This window comes from Cherax quadricarinatus, chromosome 97 (genome assembly GCF_038502225.1).
Source record: "Cherax quadricarinatus isolate ZL_2023a chromosome 97, ASM3850222v1, whole genome shotgun sequence".
Lineage (NCBI taxonomy): Eukaryota > Metazoa > Arthropoda > Malacostraca > Decapoda > Parastacidae > Cherax > Cherax quadricarinatus.
Window position 1 is genome coordinate 3,291,954 of NC_091388.1, and position 10,630 is coordinate 3,302,583.

A 10,630-nucleotide genomic window follows, 5' to 3' on the forward strand; every position below is an offset into this window, starting at 1 on the left:
ATTGGAATTTACACTAATAGTGCTATACAATTTTCAGTATATATATGTATACTAAGGAAAATTAAAGTTTTCCCTAAGATTATTACTTTTTATTTTAACCTCCATAGTTGTCAAGAGGTTTTCAGGTAGAAGTGCAAGCTATTGAGACAGAGGAGAGGAGGCATATAAAGGACAAGAAAGTACATGAAGTAGACAGAAAAATGACTACGTGGGAAGCTGAGATGACAAAGAATATGAGAAAACACAAGAGACAAGGTATAAGCAAGAGATTTCCCTGATAACGAAACCAGAGAGGAAAGAGCATAGAGATAAGCAAGAGGGTGAAAGAAATAGAAGTATAGAGACTTGTTAGAGGAAGACAAAGGTAATGAAAAAAAAAGGAGAGGGGCAGAGACAAAGGTGAGAAGTGTTGAGAAAGAGGGGGGCAAGATTTGGAAAGGAGAGACTAAGGTTAAAAGTTGTCGAGGAGGAAGAGATCAGCGAGTTGGCAAGGAGGAAGAGCCGAGGGCAAGTGTTGGTCAGAATAGGAAGAAATGACAAGGGGAGGGGGGGGGGGCAAGTGTGAGTTGGTCAGAAGAGATGAAGGCAAGAGAATATGAGGGAGATTATTATAATCAAAAAAGAAGAGCTAAGCCACAAAGGCTATACAGCGCTGCAGGGTAGGGAAGGAAGCAAGGGAATTGGATGGCAGAAGGGAGGGGGGATCAGCAGGTTACAGAAAACAGCGGGGCAGGGGATAGTACGGGGGTAGAGGGTAGCAAGAGATTGAAGTAGAAAGGGCTGAAGGTATCAGAATTTGTGAAGTCAGTCGTTGTCAAAAAGTCAATGAGAGAGTCCAGAAAAGGTGGGTCCATCAGCGAGAAGGGGAGGTAAAGAGAGAGCAGCGGAGCGAAGACGACGACAGAGGTAAATTCTGCGTGCTCGTTCATAAAGTGGGCAGTCCAACAGAATGTGGCTGACTGATAATGGAGCTTGGCAATTCTCACAGAGGAGCAAGACGCCTCTCCACGAGATATCCATGAGTAAGACGAGTATGGCCAATGCGAAGACGGGAGAGAGTAGTCTCCCAACCTCGACACTGGTGATAAGAAGACGGCCAGTAACCTATACTCGGTTTAATAGACTGAAGTTTGTTGCCGAGCATAGTAGACCAACGTTGTTGCCAACGGGTGTGAAGGTGGGAAGATATTACAGCAAAATAGTCCGTAAATGGAATACCTCTATAAGAAACTGGTAGGTCATGTACTGCTGACCGCGCAGCAGTGTCTGCCTGTTCATTGCCCTGTACGTCAACATGACCAGGGACCCAACAAAAAACAATATCTTTATGCTTGGTAAAGATGCGGCGTAGCCAAAGTTGGATACGGAGGACTAAGGGGTGAGGTGTATCAAATTTTTGTATAGCCTGTAAAGCACTAAGGGAGTCTGAGACAACCACAAATGATGACACAGGCATAGATGCAATACGGATAAGTGCTGTAAGGATGGCATATAATTCAGCAGTAAAAATACTAGCCGAAGATAGTAAATGCCCTTGTACGACGCTGTCCGGAAACACTGCTGCGAATCCTACGCCGTCAGAAGACTTAGAGCCATCTGTGTACACAGCAATGGCATGAGAATGAGAGTGAAAGTGGTCAAGAAAAAGTGGGAAGCGACCGTAGACAGTTGGGCTTTCGAGCAAGGGAGGGAGAAAGAACAGACTCGAACAGCTGGAACTTCCCAGGGGGGTAGGGAAAAGTGAGATGCTACATGTACATAGAAAGGTGGTAGTTGAAGAGAAGACAAGAGCGAATGAAGGCGAAGAGAGAAGGGACGGAGTAAACAGGGGCGGCGAACAAATAATGTCTACTAATATCAGTGACCATTCTATAAATGGAAGGATTGCGGAGATCATGAGAGCGTACATAGTAGCGCAGGCAATGGGCATCACGGCGATCGTATAAGGATGGAACGTTCGCTTCTGCATAGAGGCTCTCGACAGGGGAAGAGCGAAAAGCACCAAGCCATAAACGTAATCCTTGGTGATGAATGGGGTTAAGGCTAGAGAGAGTAGCAGGAGATGCCGCTGAATAGATCTGGTCACCATAATCAAGTTTCGATAAAATAAGGGTGGAATGTAGGCGAAGGAGGGTTCGAAGATCAGCTCCCCACGAAAGATGAGCAAGGGTTTTAAGAAGGTTCAGCCGGCTGTGACAAGTTGCCTTCAGAGAGGTAATGTGAGGTTTCCAGGATAACCTACGATCAAAGAGGAGGCCCAGAAACTTGACTATCACGTTCAGGGATACGGGAGCCATAGAGGTACAAAGGATGATCGGAGATGACAGAGCGTCTAGTGAAAGTGATTTGGTGGGTTTTAGTGCTGGAAAATTTAAACCCACGTGTGGTGGCCCAATTGGAAACACGGTCGACTGCATGTTGGAGAGAAACTGTAAGGAGGTGACAGTCAGCGCCTGCACAGGCAATAGCGAAGTCATCAACATAGAGTGATGACCAAATATTTGATGGAAGACTAGAGGCCAAATCATTAATAGCAAGGAGAAAAAGTGTTGTGCTCAGAACACATCCCTGGGGGACACCTTCAGCTTGGATAAAGTCCGGGGAGAGCACATTAACCCGAACACGGAAATGCCTGTCAGTTAAAAAGTAATTAAGGAAGGATGGTAGATTGCCTCAAAGGCCTAAGGAGTGGGCTTGGGCTAAAATATTATACCTCCAAGTTGTGTCATATGCCTTCTCAAGGTCAAAAAATATGGCAATAACTGAGTGGTTATTCGCAAAGGCATTACGAACATACGTATCCAAGCGTAGTAAGGGGTCTATGGTAGAACGTCCCTTACGAAAGCCATATTGATGAGTGGAAAGACTGTTGTGTGTCTCTAAATACCACACTAAACATCTATTTACTAGGCGTTCCATTACTTTGCAAACTGCACTGGTAAGAGCAATGGGACGATAGTGGGAGGTTTCATGTCCCGTAGTGCCTGGTTTGCGGAAAGGGAGAACAATGGCGGATTTCCACAGCTGTGGAAGAACTCCTTGTGACCAAATAAGATTGTAAAGGCGTAATAGGACTGCAAGGGCTGACTGATGTAAATGTTGTAGCACACGAATATGAATGTCGTCGGGCCCAGCTGCCGATGATCGACAAGCTGAGAGTGTTGCCTCCAGTTCTTGAAGTGTAAAAGGCACATTATACTGTTCTTCTCTGAGAGAAGAAAAGTCCAAGGGTGCTAACTCTCTGGCAGACTTTGAGGAAAGAAATGAGGGGCATAGATGGAGTCCCTGAGAAATACGGACCAGATGATTGCCAATTTCATTGGCAACATCTAGTGGGTTTGCTATATCAACACCTGCAACCCGCAGAACAGGAGCCGGGTCAGGAGAATATTTACCACTCAGTTTTCGTACTTTTTTCCAGACTGCACTCATAGAGGAAGCAGAGGTGATGGTGGAGACATAATCTCGCCAGCAAGTGCGTTTAGCATCACGGATGACACGGCGAGCGATCGCACGCTTCTGTTTAAAATCAAGGAGTCGCTCTGTGGTTCTATTGTACCGGTACCTGCCCCATGCAGCGCGTTTCAAACGTACTGCACGAGCACAAGCAGGAGACCACCAAGGCACGCATTTCTGAGAATGCCTGCCCGAAGTTTGGGGTACAGAATGAGAAGCTGCGGTGAAAACGGAGGACGAGAAGAGGTGTAAAAGCTCATCGATGGAGGACGAAGAAGGAACCTCTTTAAAAACAGTTAGGTGTGAGTAAAGGTTCCAATTTGCCCGATTAAATTGCCAGCGTGGGGTGCGAAGAGGTGGCGAATATGAAGGGGAAGTAAGAATGATTGGGAAATGATCACTGTCATGTAAGTCCGGAAGAACAGACCAAGTGAAGTCTAATGCGGCGGAGGAAGAGCAGATTGAGAGATCGATGCAAGAGAGAGTACGAGTCCGAGGATCAAAATGGGTGTGAGTACCTGTATTTAAAACATGGAGGGGGTGGGTGGCAAGAAAAGCCTCTAACTGAATTCCACAGGAATCACAGTGAGACCCCCCACCCCCCAGAGGAAATGGTGGGCATTAAAATCACCAAGTAACAGAATCGGTGGCGGTAATGCCGAAACAAGGAAGGCAAAATCCGGAATAGATAATGCCCGAGAAGGAGAGAGATATAAAGAACAGAGCGTATACCACCTATGTAAGTGGATACGGGCTGCTGTGTAATGCAGCGAAGTATGAACAAATAGCTGATGGTACGGAATATCAGTGCGGAGAAGAAGGACACTTTCATTAAAGGTCCCATCAGGAAAAGGATCTGAAGAATACAATAAATTATAGCCTGAGATGTGAGAAATAACAGCAGAGTGTAATTTTGGTTCCTGTAAGCAAACACCAACAGGGGCAAACTGGGAGAGTAACATCTGAAGCTCACCCCGATTACCCCTGAGGCCGCGTATATTCCACTGTAAATAGGCCATGATTGGCAATGATAAAGATACTTGAAATCCGCAGGTAAGGGTTCCTACGGACTAGAAGGGTTAGAAAAGTCCACATGCGGAGGCAGTGGAAAATGTTCAAGCAGCGAAGGAACGGTGCGCTGTGAAGAAAGGAGTTGCGCAGATGGAGCAGAGGAGAGAGAAAGAGCGGAAGGTGGATCAGTGTCCATTGATGGTTTGGTCTCTGCAATATATTCAGAGATTGCTTCAAGTGTTTCGGAATTCAGAGATGTCGTATGGGAGACAATATTGGGAATGGTAGGGGGAGGATGAGTAAAGATTGGAACTGTATTGGACTGTACCAAGGTAGGGGGGGCGAAAGGGTGGAGGGAACTGGAGAAGCGTGGCAGGGGACAGAAGAGGCAGGAACCTGGGAGGTGGCAGAAGAGGAAGAAACTTGGGAGGGAACAGGGGAGGAAGGTACATTACGAGGAGGAGGGTGAACCTCTGCACTTGTAACTGAGCCAGTGAGAGGGGAAGAACTAGGGACAGAGACAGGGAGGGTAAAATGAGGAGGTGGAAGATGGGTAGGAGGTGTTACCGGACCTTTTTTTGACTTTTGAGAAGTAGAGGGACGATTGGGAGGAGGTGTCGTACGAGGTCTCGTCGATACTGAGGCTTGTGAGAGAGAACTCGAAGAAGCGAGATTAGACTGAGGCGTTGAAGTAGGGACGTCTGAGCCGAGGACAGCAAAAGGATTAGATACAGGAGTGATTATGGGAGAGGTAACCACAGAGGTGGGTGTAGAAGATGGGATACCAGAAGTGGGGGGACGTTTTGAAACACGGGAATAAGAAACACGTGGGAGTCTTCCTTGGAGGCGGAGATGAGAAACTGCCATGGCATAAGGGAGACTTTCTGTCTCTTTGAGGTAACGGATTTCCCGCTCGTTTAAATAGACCTGACAACGGCGAGAGTACGAAGGATGAGCCTCATGACAGTTAAGGCAAGAGGGAGATCGATTGCAAGACGTATTAGAATGGTCATCGGCACCACAGACTGGGCATTCGGCGATAGATCTGCAATATTTCGCTGGATGGCCAAATCGCCAGCAATTTCTACACTGTTGTGGTGTAGGGATCACCTTTCGAACTTGTAACCGATGTCCTGCTATATAAACTGAGGATGGGAGTTCTCGGCTGTCAAAAGTTAAACGAGCCACATTGCTAGGGTATCGTCTCTGCCCACGGGCAGGAAGAACGTAAGTGTCTACCTTGAGGATTGGGAGATCTTGGAGTTCCAGCTGTTCTAGAATGTCAGTGCCACATGTCTGGAAATTTTGTTGAACTATGGTATGTGGCAGAATGACGGTACCACTACAAGAATTGAGGGAATGATGTTTTTCAAGAGTGACAGGAACAGTATCGATATGGGAAAGACGAGAGAGCTCATGAGCCTGGGTAGCATTCTGTACGGTAATGATGCACGTACCGCTCTTAAGAGCATGAAAAGAAATATCTTTACCAACATGGCGTAGGAGTGCCTTGCCAATACTATGGTCAGAAAGATAGGCAGTAGAGGAAGTTGGTCGTAAAGTGAAGAATTTAGTCCACTGTTCAGTCTGAAACTGAGCGTGGAAAGGTAGTGAAGGACGTGTCGATCGTTTCTGAGAAGAACGAGAAGGTGGAGAAGTATCATCAGCAGGTAACTGTCGTTGGCGTTTAGGCGTGGGACCAGAGTTGGTCCGACGTGGAACGGGTCGGCGATTTGAAAATTGCCGCACCGTAGAGGGAGAGGCCGGAAGCATAGTCAGAGGAGAGTGAAGGTCCGATAAATCGAAGGAGTCAGTCGAGGCCTCAGTACCTGAAGCGGGTGAGGAAACAGCACCGGCAATAGGTACAGAGGCATGAGGAATGTCTGAAGAGTGGTCCAAAGACGAGGTGGGGTCAGAACAGGGTGCGGTATCAAGAAGGGGCCCGGGGGTACCAGGTTCATGGACTAGGGCTGCCATGGTTAGGTTACTTCTTTCTTTTTGTTTTTAAGAAAAAAAAAGAAAGAAGAAAATAAAAATAAAAAAAAGATAAAAAAAAAGGGGGGACCGGGGAGGGATAGGTCCTAGGAGGAATGAAAGGGCCAGAAATCTCCCTCCGCGCCCAAGAGGACCTCAGCACCGCAAGTAGCGCAGATGCAGCATGGAACCCGTGCCATACCCTACCCATCATGCTAGTAAACTAACAATCCGGGATAGCAACCTCACATCTGCCGAGCTACCTCAGTGGACAAAAGAGAGGGCGGCTGGATATCCGCCACAAAGCATACCTCCTTCGGCCACCACCCCCGGAATCCGAAAGGTGGCTTCCAGAGATACACCCGTCGCCCGAAAGACACCCAAAGCTACTCTGGGATACCGGAGAGGAATCGGGACATCCCCAGGCGATCCAGATTCCACGGCAAACTATGCCACCGCTAAGAACCTCAACGGAATGGGATGGACCCCGGTATCCTTTCCCCTACCTAGGAACTAGCGCGCCTGTGGGAGAAATCCCAAAGGACAAAAAGAGGAAGGGCAAAAGGGAGGGGTGGGGAGGGGGAGGAGGAAAGGAAAAAGGGGAGGATGGGATAGGGGAGGGGAGATTGGGGGGTAATTAGGTTCGGTCTGAGGAAGAAGACCGATAGGTCTAATTCCTCAGACCAAGAGCCTCTTCACCACGCCAAGGAGCCCCCCTTGAAGAGGTATGAGGGAGATAACAGAAGGAAAATACATGGAGTGACTTAGGATGTGTGTGCAGGTAGGATTACAGGATCAAAAGGTATCTGGAGCAACTTAGGATGGTTGAGAGGGCAGGATTACAGGCCATTAGTGGCCCCCTGGTTATCCAGTAAGATCCAGCAGTCTTACATGTTGTGAGGATTGCTGTGCTGCTGCTTGTCTGCTAACAATGTGGGTCATCCCAGAGCATTATGACTAGAGTGTCAGGCTTGTCAGGTGAGGACTCGTCCCCCCTCTAAGAAGTGGAAATATTAGATTTTTTGCGATATTTTAGAGCAAACAAATCACATCACTCATCCAATATGTTTCCAACTGGTCAGTCTAATATGGATACACAAATGTGCTGACATTATTTATACAATTACAATAATGCATACAGTAAATCTTCTATTTTTTTTTTTTTTAACACGCCAGCCATCTCCCACCATGGCAGGGTGAACCAAAAAAGAAACACTTTTACCATTATTCACACATGACTGTCTTTGCAGCATAGCATCTCATATTTTAACTACAGTGGAACCTCGGTATACAACCAGCTCCATACTCGAACAAAACTCACCACTCGACCAAAGAAATACGACCTGCCAGAACTTCACTGTAAACTATGTCATGTTTTTTCACATCTTTTGGTGTTTTTTTTCAATTATCTGTATAAATAAGTCACCATGGGGCCTACGATTAGTGATAACAGCCGACCAAACAGAAAATTGGTCGAGAAGAACTTGTTCGTTACTCAAACGGAGCGGCACTCGAACAGCCTTCTGGAATGAATTAAGATTTTATACCAAGGTTCCATTGTTTATATACTCGAACCATCAGACGTTATTATCAGTGTAAGATATATTATTTGTTGCTCAGTAATTTTTGAATTATTATAATCTCTATATTCATAACAATTAGTGGTACAAGTTTTAATCAGTCCCACTTTTCTGGTATTTCAGCATAATTTGAATTTTTTCAAAAATTTTCCATCAAATTTTGTGCTTTTTGTTTGACTGCCTTCAGAAAAAGATTCTCTACCATGTCATAAGAAATAAATATTTTTTTGTTATTGTTTTGAAGATTCTTGGACACTTCAGATCAGGAGTCTGGACACTGAAGGTGTTCAAGAACCTTCTTACCTTTGTTCTTGACCTGACACTTAAGTTCTCTGAAAAGCAGTCACCTCTCTGGATCCTCACTTCTTGTACACACAATCCTGTAATGAAAATTATAATTTACTCACTAACGTCTATTCATAGCATTTCTCGTAAAAACCTTCAACTATTACTGCTCACAGGGAAGAAATGAGGGTGAGAGTTGGTCAGGAGAGAGGAAGAGATGGAGGCAAGAGAATACGAGGGAGAGATCGGAGAGAAAATATATGGAGTGACTTAGGATAGGTGTGCAGGTAGGATTACAGGATGATGAAAGGTAAGGTATATGGAGTGACTTAGGATGGTTAAGTGGGCAGGATTACAGGCCGTTAGTGGTCCCCTGGTTATCCAGTAAGATCCGGCAGTCTTACATGCTGTGAGGATCGCTGTGCTGCTGCTTGTCTGCTAACATAATGTGGGTCATCCCTGAGCATTATGAAGAGTGTGTCAGTCAGGCTTGTCAGGTGAGGACTCGTCCCCCCCACCAGCCACTTACTAGACCTTAGATTATAATAAAAAAGTGCTAAACCACAAGGGCTATACAGCACTACACCCTAGAGATAGTAAGTGAGAAGTCGACCCCCCTTTGAGAAACCCCCGAGGGTAACCCATTGGGGAACCAGTGGGGGACCATGCTTGCGGGCTTATTCCACTCCCTGAGGTGCTGCCTCTCACAGACTTACATGCTCGTCCCTGTCCACAACTCCACCTGCTATTCGGATGGATGAGGATAGGAATGTGAAGGTTAGCAGGGATAGAGAAAGGGAGAGAGAAAAAGAGAGGAAACCCAATTTGGACTACATTATCAGGATGGGGATAAATTAAACTCTTAAGGGTTATACACTACCTTATGGGAATGGAAGGCAATAATCACAAGGAAAAAAAAAAAGGTGATCTCCATTTCCTTTGCTCAAGACACCTTTCATTAAGGGCTGAATCCTGGTAAAGTGTATACAGTGGTCCCTCAATTATCGTCCTTAATCCGTTCCTGGAAGTGGGACTATTATCGAAATGGACGATTTTCGAATCAATTTTCCCCATAAGAAATAATGTAAATCCAATTCATTCCAGACACCCAGAAGTATCAAAAACAATTGTTTTTTTTACCTAAAAGATATATTTACATGCACAAAAGAATGAACATTCAACATGACAGTTACCTTTATTGAAGGCTGTTGTTGATGAATGGAAGACAGGGAGGAGGATAGAGGGAAGAGAGGTTATTTGGAAGGGGAATCCCCCTCCATAAGGACTCTAGGGCACTAATAAAATGCATAAATGAACATTGGTAATAGGGGTAGTTGATGAGTGGAACAGTCTGCCTAGTAGGGTGATCGAAGCTAAAACATTGGGTAGTTTCAAATTTAGGTTGGATAAATACTAAAATATATATATATGGATATATACTAAAAATGTTATACATATTTTTTGGCCAGTCTTCACTTGTTGTGGAGACTTTTAAAAACACTGGTCCAGTGTGCGTAGATTGGTAAAGCACTGCGTACCTTGTTCCAAGGTTTGTAGGCTCGAGTCTCCTTCAGCCAGAGATCAGTGTTTGTGTAAATTTCGCCTGCTCTTGCGAATTCCTTGTATGTATATGTATGTATGTATATGTATGTATGTATATATATGTATGTATGTGTATGTATGTATATGTATGTATATGTATGTATATGTACGTATATGTATGTATATTATATATATATATATATATATATATATATATATATATATATATATATATATATATATATATATATATATATATATATATATATATATATTAAGAAGAAAAACATTAAAAAAAGCCAGGTAGCCCAGTGGCTTATGAACTGCCTGGAGTTTACGACTCGCTTGTTATGGGTTCTAACACCACCCGTACCGTGGTTTGTTTGTAAACCTTTTTTCTCCATGGGGAAGTGGAACAGAATTCTTCCTCCGTAAGCCATGCGTGTTGTAAGAGGCGACTAAAATGCCGGAAGCAAGGGGCTAGTAACCCCTTCTCCTGTATATATTACTAAATGTAAAAGGAGAAACTTTCGTTTTTCCTTTTGGGCCACCCCGCCTCGGTGGGATACGGCCGGTGTGTTGAAAGAAAGAAAATACATGAGTGAGAGGGGTTGGATCTGAGTCGGACTTGCACCTGAGGTTATTGCTTGGGTAGCATTTGTTCTGTTAGTGGGTTGGATTTGTGAAGGACCTGCCTAGTGTGGGCCAATAGGCTTACTGCAGTGTTCCTCCTTTATGTTCTAAAAGCTATGGCTTGGGTAGTTTCAAATTTAGGTTGGATA